Genomic DNA, 17888 nt, shown 5'->3' on the forward strand with positions numbered 1-17888 from the left:
GGGTTTAGGAACAGATACTTCACCTTCCCTCCCCCTCTTCTCCAGTCAGGGCTTTTGGCGGGAGATTTGAAATATCCAGCCCTTCCACTCAAAACGTCTCCGAGAATTTTTGTCCACTTCCGGAGCAGACAAACGGCAAGGAAGCGTTTAACATGAGGGTATGATGGCACATTTGCATGTAACGTGACGGCGAAAACAAACTGAATGACTTTTTTTAACCTGAGAGAGGAGGTGCACCGTTCTCGGAGGTACTGCAATACCGAGCCGATGCGTGGAGTGGACGGAGCAAGCCCCAAATTCCATCTCCCTGGTCCAAAAATCAATTTAATATACGGTCCCCGGGTAGGGGACGTATCAGATATTAAACTGATAAGAACAGATACTACACTTTATCTTAGCCAAAAGGCCGAGAAGCGATGCCCACAATGGGTTCGGGGAGCAGTGAGCTCTCCCCACGCTGACCCTCCCGTCAATGGTCCAAAGCGGCGCCCGCGCAAAGCGCCCGGCGGAGGGGCCGGAGCGCGAGCGGCGTACATGGAAACGACCCTTTGGGTTTTTTTTTTTTTCCTCTGACAAAAAACAAGAGGGGAGAGCGCGAACGCAGTCCCCCACTACCAGAAATTATGCAGTTGAGATTCCCACATTTGGGGAATTCACAGGGGTCAGCACATCCTGTTTGTGCAACGGACGAGCCTCGCCCTGGGTGAACCACCTTCCTGATCATAGTGTCGCCCCTGCCAGGTAAGTATGAGTTGCTCCGCTCCGAGCCAAGGCCCAGGCCCTGGAAGAGGCAATGTGGCAGCATGGTCCTTCCGGCCATTTGCATGGACCAGCTTCCACCCGACGATTGAGCCCCAGGTTAAACGGCAGCGATACACACGCAAGTCTGTGCGTTCTAAGCACTCTTTTTTACTTTTAAAGTTCTTGAACACGGGATGCCAAACGGAGGGTACGCAAGGGCATGTTTAAAGGCCGACAAGACACAACCTTTGCTCTTGGAGGATGACCGCTTGCTTGCTTTAGACATAGGTAGAAAAGCCCCGCATTGAAGCAGGGCATCAAAAAATTGGAAAGATCTCTTGTTGTCCCTCTCCACGGAAATCTTTAGTAAAAGGCGAAAGATTTATACGCTCTGAAGAGAAACAAGAGTGCCACGTTGCAGCGCCACACGGCGTCCAGTACTTGAGGGCACACGGGGCTTCATCACGGGCAGTGTACTTCTGTTCACGCGCTCATTTGCATCGGCGGTCGCGCGGCAAAAGGGACACGACAGGCTCGCACGTCGTTTCTGTAGTGTAGCGGTTATCACGTTCGCCTAACGCGCGAAAGGTCCTCGGCTCGAAACCGGGCAGAAACAAAGCCTCCTTTTATGTTTGCTTCAATCTTTAACACGGTTCATTCCAAACTCGATGGTTTATTCCTAGAAAAGAGGGAGGAGCGGAGGAATTGTCGGCGTAGTCCTTCAAACTTTTCATCACAGAGATCGGGGGAAAAAGACACCGACACACACGCCCCAAAAAAAAAAAAAAAAAAAAAGGGGCCCCCCTGCAGCCCCATATGTCCTCGTTAGTATAGTGGACAGTATCTCCGCTTGTCACGCGGAAGACCTAGGTTCGATTCCCAGACGGGGAGAGAAAGTGCGTTTTACCCAGCACGAAAGCGTTGCACTGACGCTGAGGACTTGTCCCACCAACGTACCTGCGCTACACTATCGCTTCTGTAGTGTAGCGGTTATCACGTTTGCCTCACACGCAAAAGGTCCCCGGCTCGAAACCGGGCAGAAGCACGCCCTCATGCGAAGACTTTACTTGTCGAGGATGGGTTTGAAAGTCGGTGTTGCGTTTGACCCCCCCCCCAAAAAAAAACAAAACAACTAGTCACATGTACTGTACTCCACAAAGGGGCCACTCAAATTCCAAAGGTGGCCTATTTTGCACAAGGGTTTACGTGGAATGGGCTACCTCCCAAGGGGGTTGGGTTTAGGAACAGATACTTCACCTTCCCTCCCCCTCTTCTCCAGTCAGGGCTTTTGGCGGGAGATTTGAAATATCCAGCCCTTCCACTCAAAACGTCTCCGAGAATTTTTGTCCACTTCCGGAGCAGACAAACGGCAAGGAAGCGTTTAACATGAGGGTATGATGGCACATTTGCATGTAACGTGACGGCGAAAACAAACTGAATGACTTTTTTTAACCTGAGAGAGGAGGTGCACCGTTCTCGGAGGTACTGCAATACCGAGCCGATGCGTGGAGTGGACGGAGCAAGCCCCAAATTCCATCTCCCTGGTCCAAAAATCAATTTAATATACGGTCCCCGGGTAGGGGACGTATCAGATATTAAACTGATAAGAACAGATACTACACTTGATCTTAGCCAAAAGGCCGAGAAGCGATGCCCACAATGGGTTCGGGGAGCAGTGAGCTCTCCCCACGCTGACCCTCCCGTCAACGGTCCAAAGCGGCGCCCGCGCAAAGCGCCCGGCGGAGGGGCCGGAGCGCGAGCGGCGTACATGGAAACGACCCTTTGGGTTTTTTTTTTTTTCCTCTGACAAAAAACAAGAGGGGAGAGCGCGAACGCAGTCCCCCACTACCAGAAATTATGCAGTTGAGATTCCCACATTTGGGGAATTCACAGGGGTCAGCACATCCTGTTTGTGCAATGGACGAGCCTCGCCCTGGGTGAACCACCTTCCTGATCATGGTGTCGCCCCTGCCAGGTAAGTATGAGTTGCTCCGCTCCGAGCCAAGGCCCAGGCCCTGGAAGAGGCAATGTGGCAGCATGGTCCTTCCGGCCATTTGCATGGACCAGCTTCCACCCGACGATTGAGCCCCAGGTTAAACGGCAGCGATACACACGCAAGTCTGTGCGTTCTAAGCACTCTTTTTTACTTTTAAAGTTCTTGAACACGGGATGCCAAACGGAGGGTACGCAAGGGCATGTTTAAAGGCCGACAAGACACAACCTTTGCTCTTGGAGGATGACCGCTTGCTTGCTTTAGACATAGGTAGAAAAGCCCCGCATTGAAGCAGGGCATCAAAAAATTGGAAAGATCTCTTGTTGTCCCTCTCCACGGAAATCTTTAGTAAAAGGCGAAAGATTTATACGCTCTGAAGAGAAACAAGAGTGCCACGTTGCAGCGCCACACGGCGTCCAGTACTTGAGGGCACACGGGGCTTCATCACGGGCAGTGTACTTCTGTTCACGCGCTCATTTGCATCGGCGGTCGCGCGGCAAAAGGGACACGACAGGCTCGCACGTCGTTTCTGTAGTGTAGCGGTTATCACGTTCGCCTAACGCGCGAAAGGTCCTCGGCTCGAAACCGGGCAGAAACTAAGCCTCCTTTTATGTTTGCTTCAATCTTTAACACGGTTCATTCCAAACTCGATGGTTTATTCCTAGAAAAGAGGGAGGAGCGGAGGAATTGTCGGCGTAGTCCTTCAAACTTTTCATCACAGAGATCGGGGGAAAAAGACACCGACACACACGCCCCAAAAAAAAAAAAAAAAAAAAAGGGGCCCCCCTGCAGCCCCATATGTCCTCGTTAGTATAGTGGACAGTATCTCCGCTTGTCACGCGGAAGACCTGGGTTCGATTCCCAGACGGGGAGAGAAAGTGCGTTTTACCCAGCACGAAAGCGTTGCACTGACGCTGAGGACTTGTCCCACCAACGTACCTGCGCTACACTATCGCTTCTGTAGTGTAGCGGTTATCACGTTTGCCTCACACGCAAAAGGTCCCCGGCTCGAAACCGGGCAGAAGCACGCCCTCATGCGAAGACTTTACTTGTCGAGGATGGGTTTGAAAGTCGGTGTTGCGTTTGACCCCCCCCCCCAAAAAAAAAACAAAACAACTAGTCACATGTACTGTACTCCACAAAGGGGCCACTCAAATTCCAAAGGTGGCCTATTTTGCACAAGGGTTTACGTGGAATGGGCTACCTCCCAAGGGGGTTGGGTTTAGGAACAGATACTTCACCTTCCCTCCCCCTCTTCTCCAGTCAGGGCTTTTGGCGGGAGATTTGAAATATCCAGCCCTTCCACTCAAAACGTCTCCGAGAATTTTTGTCCACTTCCGGAGCAGACAAACGGCAAGGAAGCGTTTAACATGAGGGTATGATGGCACATTTGCATGTAACGTGACGGCGAAAACAAACTGAATGACTTTTTTTAACCTGAGAGAGGAGGTGCACCGTTCTCGGAGGTACTGCAATACCGAGCCGATGCGTGGAGTGGACGGAGCAAGCCCCAAATTCCATCTCCCTGGTCCAAAAATCAATTTAATATACGGTCCCCGGGTAGGGGACGTATCAGATATTAAACTGATAAGAACAGATACTACACTTGATCTTAGCCAAAAGGCCGAGAAGCGATGCCCACAATGGGTTCGGGGAGCAGTGAGCTCTCCCCACGCTGACCCTCCCGTCAACGGTCCAAAGCGGCGCCCGCGCAAAGCGCCCGGCGGAGGGGCCGGAGCGCGAGCGGCGTACATGGAAACGACCCTTTGGGTTTTTTTTTTTTCCTCTGACAAAAAACAAGAGGGGAGAGCGCGAACGCAGTCCCCCACTACCAGAAATTATGCAGTTGAGATTCCCACATTTGGGGAATTCACAGGGGTCAGCACATCCTGTTTGTGCAACGGACGAGCCTCGCCCTGGGTGAACCACCTTCCTGATCATGGTGTCGCCCCTGCCAGGTAAGTATGAGTTGCTCCGCTCCGAGCCAAAGCCCAGGCCCTGGAAGAGGCAATGTGGCAGCATGGTCCTTCCGGCCATTTGCATGGACCAGCTTCCACCCGACGATTGAGCCCCAGGTTAAACGGCAGCGATACACACGCAAGTCTGTGCGTTCTAAGCACTCTTTTTTACTTTTAAAGTTCTTGAACACGGGATGCCAAACGGAGGGTACGCAAGGGCATGTTTAAAGGCCGACAAGACACAACCTTTGCTCTTGGAGGATGACCGCTTGCTTGCTTTAGACATAGGTAGAAAAGCCCCGCATTGAAGCAGGGCATCAAAAAATTGGAAAGATCTCTTGTTGTCCCTCTCCACGGAAATCTTTAGTAAAAGGCGAAAGATTTATACGCTCTGAAGAGAAACAAGAGTGCCACGTTGCAGCGCCACACGGCGTCCAGTACTTGAGGGCACACGGGGCTTCATCACGGGCAGTGTACTTCTGTTCACGCGCTCATTTGCATCGGCGGTCGCGCGGCAAAAGGGACACGACAGGCTCGCACGTCGTTTCTGTAGTGTAGCGGTTATCACGTTCGCCTAACGCGCGAAAGGTCCTCGGCTCGAAACCGGGCAGAAACAAAGCCTCCTTTTATGTTTGCTTCAATCTTTAACACGGTTCATTCCAAACTCGATGGTTTATTCCTAGAAAAGAGGGAGGAGCGGAGGAATTGTCGGCGTAGTCCTTCAAACTTTTCATCACAGAGATCGGGGGAAAAAGACACCGACACACACGCCCCAAAAAAAAAAAAAAAAAAAAAGGGGCCCCCCTGCAGCCCCATATGTCCTCGTTAGTATAGTGGACAGTATCTCCGCTTGTCACGCGGAAGACCTAGGTTCGATTCCCAGACGGGGAGAGAAAGTGCGTTTTACCCAGCACGAAAGCGTTGCACTGACGCTGAGGACTTGTCCCACCAACGTACCTGCGCTACACTATCGCTTCTGTAGTGTAGCGGTTATCACGTTTGCCTCACACGCAAAAGGTCCCCGGCTCGAAACCGGGCAGAAGCACGCCCTCATGCGAAGACTTTACTTGTCGAGGATGGGTTTGAAAGTCGGTGTTGCGTTTGACCCCCCCCCCAAAAAAAAACAAAACAACTAGTCACATGTACTGTACTCCACAAAGGGGCCACTCAAATTCCAAAGGTGGCCTATTTTGCACAAGGGTTTACGTGGAATGGGCTACCTCCCAAGGGGGTTGGGTTTAGGAACAGATACTTCACCTTCCCTCCCCCTCTTCTCCAGTCAGGGCTTTTGGCGGGAGATTTGAAATATCCAGCCCTTCCACTCAAAACGTCTCCGAGAATTTTTGTCCACTTCCGGAGCAGACAAACGGCAAGGAAGCGTTTAACATGAGGGTATGATGGCACATTTGCATGTAACGTGACGGCGAAAACAAACTGAATGACTTTTTTTAACCTGAGAGAGGAGGTGCACCGTTCTCGGAGGTACTGCAATACCGAGCCGATGCGTGGAGTGGACGGAGCAAGCCCCAAATTCCATCTCCCTGGTCCAAAAATCAATTTAATATACGGTCCCCGGGTAGGGGACGTATCAGATATTAAACTGATAAGAACAGATACTACACTTGATCTTAGCCAAAAGGCCGAGAAGCGATGCCCACAATGGGTTCGGGGAGCAGTGAGCTCTCCCCACGCTGACCCTCCCGTCAACGGTCCAAAGCGGCGCCCGCGCAAAGCGCCCGGCGGAGGGGCCGGAGCGCGAGCGGCGTACATGGAAACGACCCTTTGGGTTTTTTTTTTTTTCCTCTGACAAAAAACAAGAGGGGAGAGCGCGAACGCAGTCCCCCACTACCAGAAATTATGCAGTTGAGATTCCCACATTTGGGGAATTCACAGGGGTCAGCACATCCTGTTTGTGCAATGGACGAGCCTCGCCCTGGGTGAACCACCTTCCTGATCATGGTGTCGCCCCTGCCAGGTAAGTATGAGTTGCTCCGCTCCGAGCCAAGGCCCAGGCCCTGGAAGAGGCAATGTGGCAGCATGGTCCTTCCGGCCATTTGCATGGACCAGCTTCCACCCGACGATTGAGCCCCAGGTTAAACGGCAGCGATACACACGCAAGTCTGTGCGTTCTAAGCACTCTTTTTTACTTTTAAAGTTCTTGAACACGGGATGCCAAACGGAGGGTACGCAAGGGCATGTTTAAAGGCCGACAAGACACAACCTTTGCTCTTGGAGGATGACCGCTTGCTTGCTTTAGACATAGGTAGAAAAGCCCCGCATTGAAGCAGGGCATCAAAAAATTGGAAAGATCTCTTGTTGTCCCTCTCCACGGAAATCTTTAGTAAAAGGCGAAAGATTTATACGCTCTGAAGAGAAACAAGAGTGCCACGTTGCAGCGCCACACGGCGTCCAGTACTTGAGGGCACACGGGGCTTCATCACGGGCAGTGTACTTCTGTTCACGCGCTCATTTGCATCGGCGGTCGCGCGGCAAAAGGGACACGACAGGCTCGCACGTCGTTTCTGTAGTGTAGCGGTTATCACGTTCGCCTAACGCGCGAAAGGTCCTCGGCTCGAAACCGGGCAGAAACTAAGCCTCCTTTTATGTTTGCTTCAATCTTTAACACGGTTCATTCCAAACTCGATGGTTTATTCCTAGAAAAGAGGGAGGAGCGGAGGAATTGTCGGCGTAGTCCTTCAAACTTTTCATCACAGAGATCGGGGGAAAAAGACACCGACACACACGCCCCAAAAAAAAAAAAAAAAAAAAAGGGGCCCCCCTGCAGCCCCATATGTCCTCGTTAGTATAGTGGACAGTATCTCCGCTTGTCACGCGGAAGACCTGGGTTCGATTCCCAGACGGGGAGAGAAAGTGCGTTTTACCCAGCACGAAAGCGTTGCACTGACGCTGAGGACTTGTCCCACCAACGTACCTGCGCTACACTATCGCTTCTGTAGTGTAGCGGTTATCACGTTTGCCTCACACGCAAAAGGTCCCCGGCTCGAAACCGGGCAGAAGCACGCCCTCATGCGAAGACTTTACTTGTCGAGGATGGGTTTGAAAGTCGGTGTTGCGTTTGACCCCCCCCCCAAAAAAAAACAAAACAACTAGTCACATGTACTGTACTCCACAAAGGGGCCACTCAAATTCCAAAGGTGGCCTATTTTGCACAAGGGTTTACGTGGAATGGGCTACCTCCCAAGGGGGTTGGGTTTAGGAACAGATACTTCACCTTCCCTCCCCCTCTTCTCCAGTCAGGGCTTTTGGCGGGAGATTTGAAATATCCAGCCCTTCCACTCAAAACGTCGCCGAGAATTTTTGTCCACTTCCGGAGCAGACAAACGGCAAGGAAGCGTTTAACATGAGGGTATGATGGCACATTTGCATGTAACGTGACGGCGAAAACAAACTGAATGACTTTTTTTAACCTGAGAGAGGAGGTGCACCGTTCTCGGAGGTACTGCAATACCGAGCCGATGCGTGGAGTGGACGGAGCAAGCCCCAAATTCCATCTCCCTGGTCCAAAAATCAATTTAATATACGGTCCCCGGGTAGGGGACATATCAGATATTAAACTGATAAGAACAGATACTACACTTGATCTTAGCCAAAAGGCCGAGAAGCGATGCCCACAATGGGTTCGGGGAGCAGTGAGCTCTCCCCACGCTGACCCTCCCGTCAACGGTCCAAAGCGGCGCCCGCGCAAAGCGCCCGGCGGAGGGGCCGGAGCGCGAGCGGCGTACATGGAAACGACCCTTTGGGTTTTTTTTTTTTTCCTCTGACAAAAAACAAGAGGGGAGAGCGCGAACGCAGTCCCCCACTACCAGAAATTATGCAGTTGAGATTCCCACATTTGGGGAATTCACAGGGGTCAGCACATCCTGTTTGTGCAATGGACGAGCCTCGCCCTGGGTGAACCACCTTCCTGATCATGGTGTCGCCCCTGCCAGGTAAGTATGAGTTGCTCCGCTCCGAGCCAAGGCCCAGGCCCTGGAAGAGGCAATGTGGCAGCATGGTCCTTCCGGCCATTTGCATGGACCAGCTTCCACCCGACGATTGAGCCCCAGGTTAAACGGCAGCGATACACACGCAAGTCTGTGCGTTCTAAGCACTCTTTTTTACTTTTAAAGTTCTTGAACACGGGATGCCAAACGGAGGGTACGCAAGGGCATGTTTAAAGGCCGACAAGACACAACCTTTGCTCTTGGAGGATGACCGCTTGCTTGCTTTAGACATAGGTAGAAAAGCCCCGCATTGAAGCAGGGCATCAAAAAATTGGAAAGATCTCTTGTTGTCCCTCTCCACGGAAATCTTTAGTAAAAGGCGAAAGATTTATACGCTCTGAAGAGAAACAAGAGTGCCACGTTGCAGCGCCACACGGCGTCCAGTACTTGAGGGCACACGGGGCTTCATCACGGGCAGTGTACTTCTGTTCACGCGCTCATTTGCATCGGCGGTCGCGCGGCAAAAGGGACACGACAGGCTCGCACGTCGTTTCTGTAGTGTAGCGGTTATCACGTTCGCCTAATGCGCGAAAGGTCCTCGGCTCGAAACCGGGCAGAAACAAAGCCTCCTTTTATGTTTGCTTCAATCTTTAACACGGTTCATTCCAAACTCGATGGTTTATTCCTAGAAAAGAGGGAGGAGCGGAGGAATTGTCGGCGTAGTCCTTCAAACTTTTCATCACAGAGATCGGGGGAAAAAGACACCGACACACACGCCCCAAAAAAAAAAAAAAAAAAAAGGGGCCCCCCTGCAGACCCATATGTCCTCGTTAGTATAGTGGACAGTATCTCCGCTTGTCACGCGGAAGACCTGGGTTCGATTCCCAGACGGGGAGAGAAAGTGCGTTTTACCCAGCACGAAAGCGTTGCACTGACGCTGAGGACTTGTCCCACCAACGTACCTGCGCTACACTATCGCTTCTGTAGTGTAGCGGTTATCACGTTTGCCTCACACGCAAAAGGTCCCCGGCTCGAAACCGGGCAGAAGCACGCCCTCATGCGAAGACTTTACTTGTCGAGGATGGGTTTGAAAGTCGGTGTTGCGTTTGACCCCCCCCCCAAAAAAAAACAAAACAACTAGTCACATGTACTGTACTCCACAAAGGGGCCACTCAAATTCCAAAGGTGGCCTATTTTGCACAAGGGTTTACGTGGAATGGGCTACCTCCCAAGGGGGTTGGGTTTAGGAACAGATACTTCACCTTCCCTCCCCCTCTTCTCCAGTCAGGGCTTTTGGCGGGAGATTTGAAATATCCAGCCCTTCCACTCAAAACGTCTCCGAGAATTTTTGTCCACTTCCGGAGCAGACAAACGGCAAGGAAGCGTTTAACATGAGGGTATGATGGCACATTTGCATGTAACGTGACGGCGAAAACAAACTGAATGACTTTTTTTAACCTGAGAGAGGAGGTGCACCGTTCTCGGAGGTACTGCAATACCGAGCCGATGCGTGGAGTGGACGGAGCAAGCCCCAAATTCCATCTCCCTGGTCCAAAAATCAATTTAATATACGGTCCCCGGGTAGGGGACGTATCAGATATTAAACTGATAAGAACAGATACTACACTTGATCTTAGCCAAAAGGCCGAGAAGCGATGCCCACAATGGGTTCGGGGAGCAGTGAGCTCTCCCCACGCTGACCCTCCCGTCAACGGTCCAAAGCGGCGCCCGCGCAAAGCGCCCGGCGGAGGGGCCGGAGCGCGAGCGGCGTACATGGAAACGACCCTTTGGGTTTTTTTTTTTTTCCTCTGACAAAAAACAAGAGGGGAGAGCGCGAACGCAGTCCCCCACTACCAGAAATTATGCAGTTGAGATTCCCACATTTGGGGAATTCACAGGGGTCAGCACATCCTGTTTGTGCAATGGACGAGCCTCGCCCTGGGTGAACCACCTTCCTGATCATGGTGTCGCCCCTGCCAGGTAAGTATGAGTTGCTCCGCTCCGAGCCAAGGCCCAGGCCCTGGAAGAGGCAATGTGGCAGCATGGTCCTTCCGGCCATTTGCATGGACCAGCTTCCACCCGACGATTGAGCCCCAGGTTAAACGGCAGCGATACACACGCAAGTCTGTGCGTTCTAAGCACTCTTTTTTACTTTTAAAGTTCTTGAACACGGGATGCCAAACGGAGGGTACGCAAGGGCATGTTTAAAGGCCGACAAGACACAACCTTTGCTCTTGGAGGATGATCGCTTGCTTGCTTGCTTTAGACATAGGTAGAAAAGCCCCGCATTGAAGCAGGGCATCAAAAAATTGGAAAGATCTCTTGTTGTCCCTCTCCACGGAAATCTTTAGTAAAAGGCGAAAGATTTATACGCTCTGAAGAGAAACAAGAGTGCCACGTTGCAGCGCCACACGGCGTCCAGTACTTGAGGGCACACGGGGCTTCATCACGGGCAGTGTACTTCTGTTCCCGCGCTCATTTGCATCGGCGGTCGCGCGGCAAAAGGGACACGACAGGCTCGCACGTCGTTTCTGTAGTGTAGCGGTTATCACGTTCGCCTAACGCGCGAAAGGTCCTCGGCTCGAAACCGGGCAGAAACAAAGCCTCCTTTTATGTTTGCTTCAATCTTTAACACGGTTCATTCCAAACTCGATGGTTTATTCCTAGAAAAGAGGGAGGAGCGGAGGAATTGTCGGCGTAGTCCTTCAAACTTTTCATCACAGAGATCGGGGGAAAAAGACACCGACACACACGCCCCAAAAAAAAAAAAAAAAAAAAAGGGGCCCCCCTGCAGCCCCATATGTCCTCGTTAGTATAGTGGACAGTATCTCCGCTTGTCACGCGGAAGACCTGGGTTCGATTCCCAGACGGGGAGAGAAAGTGCGTTTTACCCAGCACGAAAGCGTTGCACTGACGCTGAGGACTTGTCCCACCAACGTACCTGCGCTACACTATCGCTTCTGTAGTGTAGCGGTTATCACGTTTGCCTCACACGCAAAAGGTCCCCGGCTCGAAACCGGGCAGAAGCACGCCCTCATGCGAAGACTTTACTTGTCGAGGATGGGTTTGAAAGTCGGTGTTGCGTTTGACCCCCCCCCAAAAAAAAAAAAAAACAACTAGTCACATGTACTGTACTCCACAAAGGGGCCACTCAAATTCCAAAGGTGGCCTATTTTGCACAAGGGTTTACGTGGAATGGGCTACCTCCCAAGGGGGTTGGGTTTAGGAACAGATACTTCACCTTCCCTCCCCCTCTTCTCCAGTCAGGGCTTTTGGCGGGAGATTTGAAATATCCAGCCCTTCCACTCAAAACGTCTCCGAGAATTTTTGTCCACTTCCGGAGCAGACAAACGGCAAGGAAGCGTTTAACATGAGGGTATGATGGCACATTTGCATGTAACGTGACGGCGAAAACAAACTGAATGACTTTTTTTAACCTGAGAGAGGAGGTGCACCGTTCTCGGAGGTACTGCAATACCGAGCCGATGCGTGGAGTGGACGGAGCAAGCCCCAAATTCCATCTCCCTGGTCCAAAAATCAATTTAATATACGGTCCCCGGGTAGGGGACGTATCAGATATTAAACTGATAAGAACAGATACTACACTTGATCTTAGCCAAAAGGCCGAGAAGCGATGCCCACAATGGGTTCGGGGAGCAGTGAGCTCTCCCCACGCTGACCCTCCCGTCAACGGTCCAAAGCGGCGCCCGCGCAAAGCGCCCGGCGGAGGGGCCGGAGCGCGAGCGGCGTACATGGAAACGACCCTTTGGTTTTTTTTTTTTTTCCTCTGACAAAAAACAAGAGGGGAGAGCGCGAACGCAGTCCCCCACTACCAGAAATTATGCAGTTGAGATTCCCACATTTGGGGAATTCACAGGGGTCAGCACATCCTGTTTGTGCAATGGACGAGCCTCGCCCTGGGTGAACCACCTTCCTGATCATGGTGTCGCCCCTGCCAGGTAAGTATGAGTTGCTCCGCTCCGAGCCAAGGCCCAGGCCCTGGAAGAGGCAATGTGGCAGCATGGTCCTTCCGGCCATTTGCATGGACCAGCTTCCACCCGACGATTGAGCCCCAGGTTAAACGGCAGCGATACACACGCAAGTCTGTGCGTTCTAAGCACTCTTTTTTACTTTTAAAGTTCTTGAACACGGGATGCCAAACGGAGGGTACGCAAGGGCATGTTTAAAGGCCGACAAGACACAACCTTTGCTCTTGGAGGATGACCGCTTGCTTGCTTTAGACATAGGTAGAAAAGCCCCGCATTGAAGCAGGGCATCAAAAAATTGGAAAGATCTCTTGTTGTCCCTCTCCACGGAAATCTTTAGTAAAAGGCGAAAGATTTATACGCTCTGAAGAGAAACAAGAGTGCCACGTTGCAGCGCCACACGGCGTCCAGTACTTGAGGGCACACGGGGCTTCATCACGGGCAGTGTACTTCTGTTCACGCGCTCATTTGCATCGGCGGTCGCGCGGCAAAAGGGACACGACAGGCTCGCACGTCGTTTCTGTAGTGTAGCGGTTATCACGTTCGCCTAACGCGCGAAAGGTCCTCGGCTCGAAACCGGGCAGAAACAAAGCCTCCTTTTATGTTTGCTTCAATCTTTAACACGGTTCATTCCAAACTCGATGGTTTATTCCTAGAAAAGAGGGAGGAGCGGAGGAATTGTCGGCGTAGTCCTTCAAACTTTTCATCACAGAGATCGGGGGAAAAAGACACCGACACACACGCCCCAAAAAAAAAAAAAAAAAAAAAAGGGGCCCCCCTGCAGCCCCATATGTCCTCGTTAGTATAGTGGACAGTATCTCCGCTTGTCACGCGGAAGACCTGGGTTCGATTCCCAGACGGGGAGAGAAAGTGCGTTTTACCCAGCACGAAAGCGTTGCACTGACGCTGAGGACTTGTCCCACCAACGTACCTGCGCTACACTATCGCTTCTGTAGTGTAGCGGTTATCACGTTTGCCTCACACGCAAAAGGTCCCCGGCTCGAAACCGGGCAGAAGCACGCCCTCATGCGAAGACTTTACTTGTCGAGGATGGGTTTGAAAGTCGGTGTTGCGTTTGACCCCCCCCCCCAAAAAAAACAAAACAACTAGTCACATGTACTGTACTCCACAAAGGGGCCACTCAAATTCCAAAGGTGGCCTATTTTGCACAAGGGTTTACGTGGAATGGGCTACCTCCCAAGGGGGTTGGGTTTAGGAACAGATACTTCACCTTCCCTCCCCCTCTTCTCCAGTCAGGGCTTTTGGCGGGAGATTTGAAATATCCAGCCCTTCCACTCAAAACGTCTCCGAGAATTTTTGTCCACTTCCGGAGCAGACAAACGGCAAGGAAGCGTTTAACATGAGGGTATGATGGCACATTTGCATGTAACGTGACGGCGAAAACAAACTGAATGACTTTTTTTAACCTGAGAGAGGAGGTGCACCGTTCTCGGAGGTACTGCAATACCGAGCCGATGCGTGGAGTGGACGGAGCAAGCCCCAAATTCCATCTCCCTGGTCCAAAAATCAATTTAATATACGGTCCCCGGGTAGGGGACGTATCAGATATTAAACTGATAAGAACAGATACTACACTTGATCTTAGCCAAAAGGCCGAGAAGCGATGCCCACAATGGGTTCGGGGAGCAGTGAGCTCTCCCCACGCTGACCCTCCCGTCAACGGTCCAAAGCGGCGCCCGCGCAAAGCGCCCGGCGGAGGGGCCGGAGCGCGAGCGGCGTACATGGAAACGACCCTTTGGGTTTTTTTTTTTTTCCTCTGACAAAAAACAAGAGGGGAGAGCGCGAACGCAGTCCCCCACTACCAGAAATTATGCAGTTGAGATTCCCACATTTGGGGAATTCACAGGGGTCAGCACATCCTGTTTGTGCAATGGACGAGCCTCGCCCTGGGTGAACCACCTTCCTGATCATGGTGTCGCCCCTGCCAGGTAAGTATGAGTTGCTCCGCTCCGAGCCAAGGCCCAGGCCCTGGAAGAGGCAATGTGGCAGCATGGTCCTTCCGGCCATTTGCATGGACCAGCTTCCACCCGACGATTGAGCCCTAGGTTAAACGGCAGCGATACACACGCAAGTCTGTGCGTTCTAAGCACTCTTTTTTACTTTTAAAGTTCTTGAACACGGGATGCCAAACGGAGGGTACGCAAGGGCATGTTTAAAGGCCGACAAGACACAACCTTTGCTCTTGGAGGATGATCGCTTGCTTGCTTGCTTTAGACATAGGTAGAAAAGCCCCGCATTGAAGCAGGGCATCAAAAAATTGGAAAGATCTCTTGTTGTCCCTCTCCACGGAAATCTTTAGTAAAAGGCGAAAGATTTATACGCTCTGAAGAGAAACAAGAGTGCCACGTTGCAGCGCCACACGGCGTCCAGTACTTGAGGGCACACGGGGCTTCATCACGGGCAGTGTACTTCTGTTCACGCGCTCATTTGCATCGGCGGTCGCGCGGCAAAAGGGACACGACAGGCTCGCACGTCGTTTCTGTAGTGTAGCGGTTATCACGTTCGCCTAACGCGCGAAAGGTCCTCGGCTCGAAACCGGGCAGAAACAAAGCCTCCTTTTATGTTTGCTTCAATCTTTAACACGGTTCATTCCAAACTCGATGGTTTATTCCTAGAAAAGAGGGAGGAGCGGAGGAATTGTCGGCGTAGTCCTTCAAACTTTTCATCACAGAGATCGGGGGAAAAAGACACCGACACACACGCCCCAAAAAAAAAAAAAAAAAAAAGGGGCCCCCCTGCAGCCCCATATGTCCTCGTTAGTATAGTGGACAGTATCTCCGCTTGTCACGCGGAAGACCTGGGTTCGATTCCCAGACGGGGAGAGAAAGTGCGTTTTACCCAGCACGAAAGCGTTGCACTGACGCTGAGGACTTGTCCCACCAACGTACCTGCGCTACACTATCGCTTCTGTAGTGTAGCGGTTATCACGTTTGCCTCACACGCAAAAGGTCCCCGGCTCGAAACCGGGCAGAAGCACGCCCTCATGCGAAGACTTTACTTGTCGAGGATGGGTTTGAAAGTCGGTGTTGCGTTTGACCCCCCCCCCAAAAAAAAACAAAACAACTAGTCACATGTACTGTACTCCACAAAGGGGCCACTCAAATTCCAAAGGTGGCCTATTTTGCACAAGGGTTTACGTGGAATGGGCTACCTCCCAAGGGGGTTGGGTTTAGGAACAGATACTTCACCTTCCCTCCCCCTCTTCTCCAGTCAGGGCTTTTGGCGGGAGATTTGAAATATCCAGCCCTTCCACTCAAAACGTCGCCGAGAATTTTTGTCCACTTCCGGAGCAGACAAACGGCAAGGAAGCGTTTAACATGAGGGTATGATGGCACATTTGCATGTAACGTGACGGCGAAAACAAACTGAATGACTTTTTTTAACCTGAGAGAGGAGGTGCACCGTTCTCGGAGGTACTGCAATACCGAGCCGATGCGTGGAGTGGACGGAGCAAGCCCCAAATTCCATCTCCCTGGTCCAAAAATCAATTTAATATACGGTCCCCGGGTAGGGGACGTATCAGATATTAAACTGATAAGAACAGATACTACACTTGATCTTAGCCAAAAGGCCGAGAAGCGATGCCCACAATGGGTTCGGGGAGCAGTGAGCTCTCCCCACGCTGACCCTCCCGTCAACGGTCCAAAGCGGCGCCCGCGCAAAGCGCCCGGCGGAGGGGCCGGAGCGCGAGCGGCGTACATGGAAACGACCCTTTGGGTTTTTTTTTTTTTCCTCTGACAAAAAACAAGAGGGGAGAGCGCGAACGCAGTCCCCCACTACCAGAAATTATGCAGTTGAGATTCCCACATCTGGGGAATTCACAGGGGTCAGCACATCCTGTTTGTGCAATGGACGAGCCTCGCCCTGGGTGAACCCCCTTCCTGATCATGGTGTCGCCCCTGCCAGGTAAGTATGAGTTGCTCCGCTCCGAGCCAAGGCCCAGGCCCTGGAAGAGGCAATGTGGCAGCATGGTCCTTCCGGCCATTTGCATGGACCAGCTTCCACCCGACGATTGAGCCCCAGGTTAAACGGCAGCGATACACACGCAAGTCTGTGCGTTCTAAGCACTCTTTTTTACTTTTAAAGTTCTTGAACACGGGATGCCAAACGGAGGGTACGCAAGGGCATGTTTAAAGGCCGACAAGACACAACCTTTGCTCTTGGAGGATGACCGCTTGCTTGCTTTAGACATAGGTAGAAAAGCCCCGCATTGAAGCAGGGCATCAAAAAATTGGAAAGATCTCTTGTTGTCCCTCTCCACGGAAATCTTTAGTAAAAGGCGAAAGATTTATACGCTCTGAAGAGAAACAAGAGTGCCACGTTGCAGCGCCACACGGCGTCCAGTACTTGAGGGCACACGGGGCTTCATCACGGGCAGTGTACTTCTGTTCACGCGCTCATTTGCATCGGCGGTCGCGCGGCAAAAGGGACACGACAGGCTCGCACGTCGTTTCTGTAGTGTAGCGGTTATCACGTTCGCCTAACGCGCGAAAGGTCCTCGGCTCGAAACCGGGCAGAAACAAAGCCTCCTTTTATGTTTGCTTCAATCTTTAACACGGTTCATTCCAAACTCGATGGTTTATTCCTAGAAAAGAGGGAGGAGCGGAGGAATTGTCGGCGTAGTCCTTCAAACTTTTCATCACAGAGATCGGGGGAAAAAGACACCGACACACACGCCCCAAAAAAAAAAAAAAAAAAAAAGGGGCCCCCCTGCAGCCCCATATGTCCTCGTTAGTATAGTGGACAGTATCTCCGCTTGTCACGCGGAAGACCTGGGTTCGATTCCCAGACGGGGAGAGAAAGTGCGTTTTACCCAGCACGAAAGCGTTGCACTGACGCTGAGGACTTGTCCCACCAACGTACCTGCGCTACACTATTGCTTCTGTAGTGTAGCGGTTATCACGTTTGCCTCACACGCAAAAGGTCCCCGGCTCGAAACCGGGCAGAAGCACGCCCTCATGCGAAGACTTTACTTGTCGAGGATGGGTTTGAAAGTCGGTGTTGCGTTTGACCCCCCCCCCAAAAAAAAACAAAACAACTAGTCACATGTACTGTACTCCACAAAGGGGCCACTCAAATTCCAAAGGTGGCCTATTTTGCACAAGGGTTTACGTGGAATGGGCTACCTCCCAAGGGGGTTGGGTTTAGGAACAGATACTTCACCTTCCCTCCCCCTCTTCTCCAGTCAGGGCTTTTGGCGGGAGATTTGAAATATCCAGCCCTTCCACTCAAAACGTCGCCGAGA

At 51.9% G+C, this 17888-nt stretch overlaps 49 non-coding genes across 49 annotated transcripts; 22 read left to right on the forward strand and 27 right to left on the reverse strand.

Moving 5' to 3' along the window:
• Positions 1–226: 226 nt before the first annotated feature.
• LOC140375061 (U2 spliceosomal RNA) lies at positions 227–418 on the reverse strand. Its single transcript, XR_011929377.1, has one exon. It is a non-coding gene; the product is annotated as a U2 spliceosomal RNA (small nuclear RNA).
• Positions 419–583: 165 nt separating this feature from the next.
• Positions 584–749, reverse strand: LOC140374915 (U1 spliceosomal RNA). The gene has a single exon (XR_011929239.1). It is a non-coding gene; the product is annotated as a U1 spliceosomal RNA (small nuclear RNA).
• Positions 750–1036: 287 nt separating this feature from the next.
• LOC140375121 (U5 spliceosomal RNA) lies at positions 1037–1150 on the reverse strand. Its single transcript, XR_011929429.1, has one exon. It is a non-coding gene; the product is annotated as a U5 spliceosomal RNA (small nuclear RNA).
• A 134-nt stretch (positions 1151–1284) lies between these two features.
• On the forward strand, positions 1285–1357 carry trnav-aac (transfer RNA valine (anticodon AAC)). The gene has a single exon. It is a non-coding gene; the product is annotated as a tRNA-Val (tRNA).
• Positions 1358–1713: 356 nt separating this feature from the next.
• Positions 1714–1786, forward strand: trnav-cac (transfer RNA valine (anticodon CAC)). The gene has a single exon. It is a non-coding gene; the product is annotated as a tRNA-Val (tRNA).
• Positions 1787–2201: 415 nt separating this feature from the next.
• Positions 2202–2393, reverse strand: LOC140374976 (U2 spliceosomal RNA). Its single transcript, XR_011929297.1, has one exon. It is a non-coding gene; the product is annotated as a U2 spliceosomal RNA (small nuclear RNA).
• Positions 2394–2558: 165 nt separating this feature from the next.
• On the reverse strand, positions 2559–2724 carry LOC140374837 (U1 spliceosomal RNA). Its single transcript, XR_011929163.1, has one exon. It is a non-coding gene; the product is annotated as a U1 spliceosomal RNA (small nuclear RNA).
• Positions 2725–3011: 287 nt separating this feature from the next.
• On the reverse strand, positions 3012–3125 carry LOC140375122 (U5 spliceosomal RNA). The gene has a single exon (XR_011929430.1). It is a non-coding gene; the product is annotated as a U5 spliceosomal RNA (small nuclear RNA).
• A 410-nt stretch (positions 3126–3535) lies between these two features.
• Positions 3536–3607, forward strand: trnad-guc (transfer RNA aspartic acid (anticodon GUC)). The gene has a single exon. It is a non-coding gene; the product is annotated as a tRNA-Asp (tRNA).
• An 81-nt stretch (positions 3608–3688) lies between these two features.
• On the forward strand, positions 3689–3761 carry trnav-cac (transfer RNA valine (anticodon CAC)). Its single transcript has one exon. It is a non-coding gene; the product is annotated as a tRNA-Val (tRNA).
• A 417-nt stretch (positions 3762–4178) lies between these two features.
• On the reverse strand, positions 4179–4370 carry LOC140374977 (U2 spliceosomal RNA). Its single transcript, XR_011929298.1, has one exon. It is a non-coding gene; the product is annotated as a U2 spliceosomal RNA (small nuclear RNA).
• Positions 4371–4534: 164 nt separating this feature from the next.
• LOC140374896 (U1 spliceosomal RNA) lies at positions 4535–4700 on the reverse strand. The gene has a single exon (XR_011929220.1). It is a non-coding gene; the product is annotated as a U1 spliceosomal RNA (small nuclear RNA).
• A 287-nt stretch (positions 4701–4987) lies between these two features.
• Positions 4988–5101, reverse strand: LOC140375123 (U5 spliceosomal RNA). Its single transcript, XR_011929431.1, has one exon. It is a non-coding gene; the product is annotated as a U5 spliceosomal RNA (small nuclear RNA).
• Positions 5102–5235: 134 nt separating this feature from the next.
• Positions 5236–5308, forward strand: trnav-aac (transfer RNA valine (anticodon AAC)). Its single transcript has one exon. It is a non-coding gene; the product is annotated as a tRNA-Val (tRNA).
• Positions 5309–5664: 356 nt separating this feature from the next.
• Positions 5665–5737, forward strand: trnav-cac (transfer RNA valine (anticodon CAC)). Its single transcript has one exon. It is a non-coding gene; the product is annotated as a tRNA-Val (tRNA).
• A 415-nt stretch (positions 5738–6152) lies between these two features.
• On the reverse strand, positions 6153–6344 carry LOC140374978 (U2 spliceosomal RNA). The gene has a single exon (XR_011929299.1). It is a non-coding gene; the product is annotated as a U2 spliceosomal RNA (small nuclear RNA).
• A 165-nt stretch (positions 6345–6509) lies between these two features.
• Positions 6510–6675, reverse strand: LOC140374838 (U1 spliceosomal RNA). Its single transcript, XR_011929164.1, has one exon. It is a non-coding gene; the product is annotated as a U1 spliceosomal RNA (small nuclear RNA).
• Positions 6676–6962: 287 nt separating this feature from the next.
• LOC140375125 (U5 spliceosomal RNA) lies at positions 6963–7076 on the reverse strand. The gene has a single exon (XR_011929433.1). It is a non-coding gene; the product is annotated as a U5 spliceosomal RNA (small nuclear RNA).
• Positions 7077–7486: 410 nt separating this feature from the next.
• trnad-guc (transfer RNA aspartic acid (anticodon GUC)) lies at positions 7487–7558 on the forward strand. Its single transcript has one exon. It is a non-coding gene; the product is annotated as a tRNA-Asp (tRNA).
• Positions 7559–7639: 81 nt separating this feature from the next.
• Positions 7640–7712, forward strand: trnav-cac (transfer RNA valine (anticodon CAC)). Its single transcript has one exon. It is a non-coding gene; the product is annotated as a tRNA-Val (tRNA).
• Positions 7713–8127: 415 nt separating this feature from the next.
• Positions 8128–8319, reverse strand: LOC140374925 (U2 spliceosomal RNA). The gene has a single exon (XR_011929248.1). It is a non-coding gene; the product is annotated as a U2 spliceosomal RNA (small nuclear RNA).
• A 165-nt stretch (positions 8320–8484) lies between these two features.
• On the reverse strand, positions 8485–8650 carry LOC140374839 (U1 spliceosomal RNA). The gene has a single exon (XR_011929165.1). It is a non-coding gene; the product is annotated as a U1 spliceosomal RNA (small nuclear RNA).
• A 287-nt stretch (positions 8651–8937) lies between these two features.
• LOC140375126 (U5 spliceosomal RNA) lies at positions 8938–9051 on the reverse strand. The gene has a single exon (XR_011929434.1). It is a non-coding gene; the product is annotated as a U5 spliceosomal RNA (small nuclear RNA).
• A 409-nt stretch (positions 9052–9460) lies between these two features.
• trnad-guc (transfer RNA aspartic acid (anticodon GUC)) lies at positions 9461–9532 on the forward strand. The gene has a single exon. It is a non-coding gene; the product is annotated as a tRNA-Asp (tRNA).
• Positions 9533–9613: 81 nt separating this feature from the next.
• Positions 9614–9686, forward strand: trnav-cac (transfer RNA valine (anticodon CAC)). The gene has a single exon. It is a non-coding gene; the product is annotated as a tRNA-Val (tRNA).
• A 415-nt stretch (positions 9687–10101) lies between these two features.
• On the reverse strand, positions 10102–10293 carry LOC140374979 (U2 spliceosomal RNA). The gene has a single exon (XR_011929300.1). It is a non-coding gene; the product is annotated as a U2 spliceosomal RNA (small nuclear RNA).
• Positions 10294–10458: 165 nt separating this feature from the next.
• LOC140374840 (U1 spliceosomal RNA) lies at positions 10459–10624 on the reverse strand. The gene has a single exon (XR_011929166.1). It is a non-coding gene; the product is annotated as a U1 spliceosomal RNA (small nuclear RNA).
• A 291-nt stretch (positions 10625–10915) lies between these two features.
• Positions 10916–11029, reverse strand: LOC140375127 (U5 spliceosomal RNA). The gene has a single exon (XR_011929435.1). It is a non-coding gene; the product is annotated as a U5 spliceosomal RNA (small nuclear RNA).
• A 134-nt stretch (positions 11030–11163) lies between these two features.
• trnav-aac (transfer RNA valine (anticodon AAC)) lies at positions 11164–11236 on the forward strand. Its single transcript has one exon. It is a non-coding gene; the product is annotated as a tRNA-Val (tRNA).
• A 203-nt stretch (positions 11237–11439) lies between these two features.
• On the forward strand, positions 11440–11511 carry trnad-guc (transfer RNA aspartic acid (anticodon GUC)). The gene has a single exon. It is a non-coding gene; the product is annotated as a tRNA-Asp (tRNA).
• Positions 11512–11592: 81 nt separating this feature from the next.
• On the forward strand, positions 11593–11665 carry trnav-cac (transfer RNA valine (anticodon CAC)). Its single transcript has one exon. It is a non-coding gene; the product is annotated as a tRNA-Val (tRNA).
• A 415-nt stretch (positions 11666–12080) lies between these two features.
• Positions 12081–12272, reverse strand: LOC140374980 (U2 spliceosomal RNA). Its single transcript, XR_011929301.1, has one exon. It is a non-coding gene; the product is annotated as a U2 spliceosomal RNA (small nuclear RNA).
• Positions 12273–12437: 165 nt separating this feature from the next.
• Positions 12438–12603, reverse strand: LOC140374841 (U1 spliceosomal RNA). The gene has a single exon (XR_011929167.1). It is a non-coding gene; the product is annotated as a U1 spliceosomal RNA (small nuclear RNA).
• Positions 12604–12890: 287 nt separating this feature from the next.
• Positions 12891–13004, reverse strand: LOC140375128 (U5 spliceosomal RNA). The gene has a single exon (XR_011929436.1). It is a non-coding gene; the product is annotated as a U5 spliceosomal RNA (small nuclear RNA).
• A 134-nt stretch (positions 13005–13138) lies between these two features.
• trnav-aac (transfer RNA valine (anticodon AAC)) lies at positions 13139–13211 on the forward strand. Its single transcript has one exon. It is a non-coding gene; the product is annotated as a tRNA-Val (tRNA).
• A 204-nt stretch (positions 13212–13415) lies between these two features.
• On the forward strand, positions 13416–13487 carry trnad-guc (transfer RNA aspartic acid (anticodon GUC)). Its single transcript has one exon. It is a non-coding gene; the product is annotated as a tRNA-Asp (tRNA).
• Positions 13488–13568: 81 nt separating this feature from the next.
• trnav-cac (transfer RNA valine (anticodon CAC)) lies at positions 13569–13641 on the forward strand. Its single transcript has one exon. It is a non-coding gene; the product is annotated as a tRNA-Val (tRNA).
• Positions 13642–14056: 415 nt separating this feature from the next.
• LOC140374982 (U2 spliceosomal RNA) lies at positions 14057–14248 on the reverse strand. The gene has a single exon (XR_011929303.1). It is a non-coding gene; the product is annotated as a U2 spliceosomal RNA (small nuclear RNA).
• Positions 14249–14413: 165 nt separating this feature from the next.
• Positions 14414–14579, reverse strand: LOC140374842 (U1 spliceosomal RNA). Its single transcript, XR_011929168.1, has one exon. It is a non-coding gene; the product is annotated as a U1 spliceosomal RNA (small nuclear RNA).
• Positions 14580–14870: 291 nt separating this feature from the next.
• LOC140375129 (U5 spliceosomal RNA) lies at positions 14871–14984 on the reverse strand. The gene has a single exon (XR_011929437.1). It is a non-coding gene; the product is annotated as a U5 spliceosomal RNA (small nuclear RNA).
• A 134-nt stretch (positions 14985–15118) lies between these two features.
• Positions 15119–15191, forward strand: trnav-aac (transfer RNA valine (anticodon AAC)). Its single transcript has one exon. It is a non-coding gene; the product is annotated as a tRNA-Val (tRNA).
• Positions 15192–15393: 202 nt separating this feature from the next.
• On the forward strand, positions 15394–15465 carry trnad-guc (transfer RNA aspartic acid (anticodon GUC)). Its single transcript has one exon. It is a non-coding gene; the product is annotated as a tRNA-Asp (tRNA).
• An 81-nt stretch (positions 15466–15546) lies between these two features.
• trnav-cac (transfer RNA valine (anticodon CAC)) lies at positions 15547–15619 on the forward strand. Its single transcript has one exon. It is a non-coding gene; the product is annotated as a tRNA-Val (tRNA).
• A 415-nt stretch (positions 15620–16034) lies between these two features.
• LOC140374983 (U2 spliceosomal RNA) lies at positions 16035–16226 on the reverse strand. Its single transcript, XR_011929304.1, has one exon. It is a non-coding gene; the product is annotated as a U2 spliceosomal RNA (small nuclear RNA).
• A 165-nt stretch (positions 16227–16391) lies between these two features.
• On the reverse strand, positions 16392–16557 carry LOC140374918 (U1 spliceosomal RNA). The gene has a single exon (XR_011929241.1). It is a non-coding gene; the product is annotated as a U1 spliceosomal RNA (small nuclear RNA).
• A 287-nt stretch (positions 16558–16844) lies between these two features.
• Positions 16845–16958, reverse strand: LOC140375130 (U5 spliceosomal RNA). Its single transcript, XR_011929438.1, has one exon. It is a non-coding gene; the product is annotated as a U5 spliceosomal RNA (small nuclear RNA).
• Positions 16959–17092: 134 nt separating this feature from the next.
• trnav-aac (transfer RNA valine (anticodon AAC)) lies at positions 17093–17165 on the forward strand. The gene has a single exon. It is a non-coding gene; the product is annotated as a tRNA-Val (tRNA).
• Positions 17166–17368: 203 nt separating this feature from the next.
• On the forward strand, positions 17369–17440 carry trnad-guc (transfer RNA aspartic acid (anticodon GUC)). The gene has a single exon. It is a non-coding gene; the product is annotated as a tRNA-Asp (tRNA).
• An 81-nt stretch (positions 17441–17521) lies between these two features.
• trnav-cac (transfer RNA valine (anticodon CAC)) lies at positions 17522–17594 on the forward strand. Its single transcript has one exon. It is a non-coding gene; the product is annotated as a tRNA-Val (tRNA).
• Positions 17595–17888: the final 294 nt, after the last annotated feature.

Source organism: Eucyclogobius newberryi, unplaced genomic scaffold (assembly GCF_026437365.1).
Source record: "Eucyclogobius newberryi isolate DKJ021-1_F unplaced genomic scaffold, fEucNew1.0.hap1 SCAF_32, whole genome shotgun sequence".
Lineage (NCBI taxonomy): Eukaryota > Metazoa > Chordata > Actinopteri > Gobiiformes > Gobiidae > Eucyclogobius > Eucyclogobius newberryi.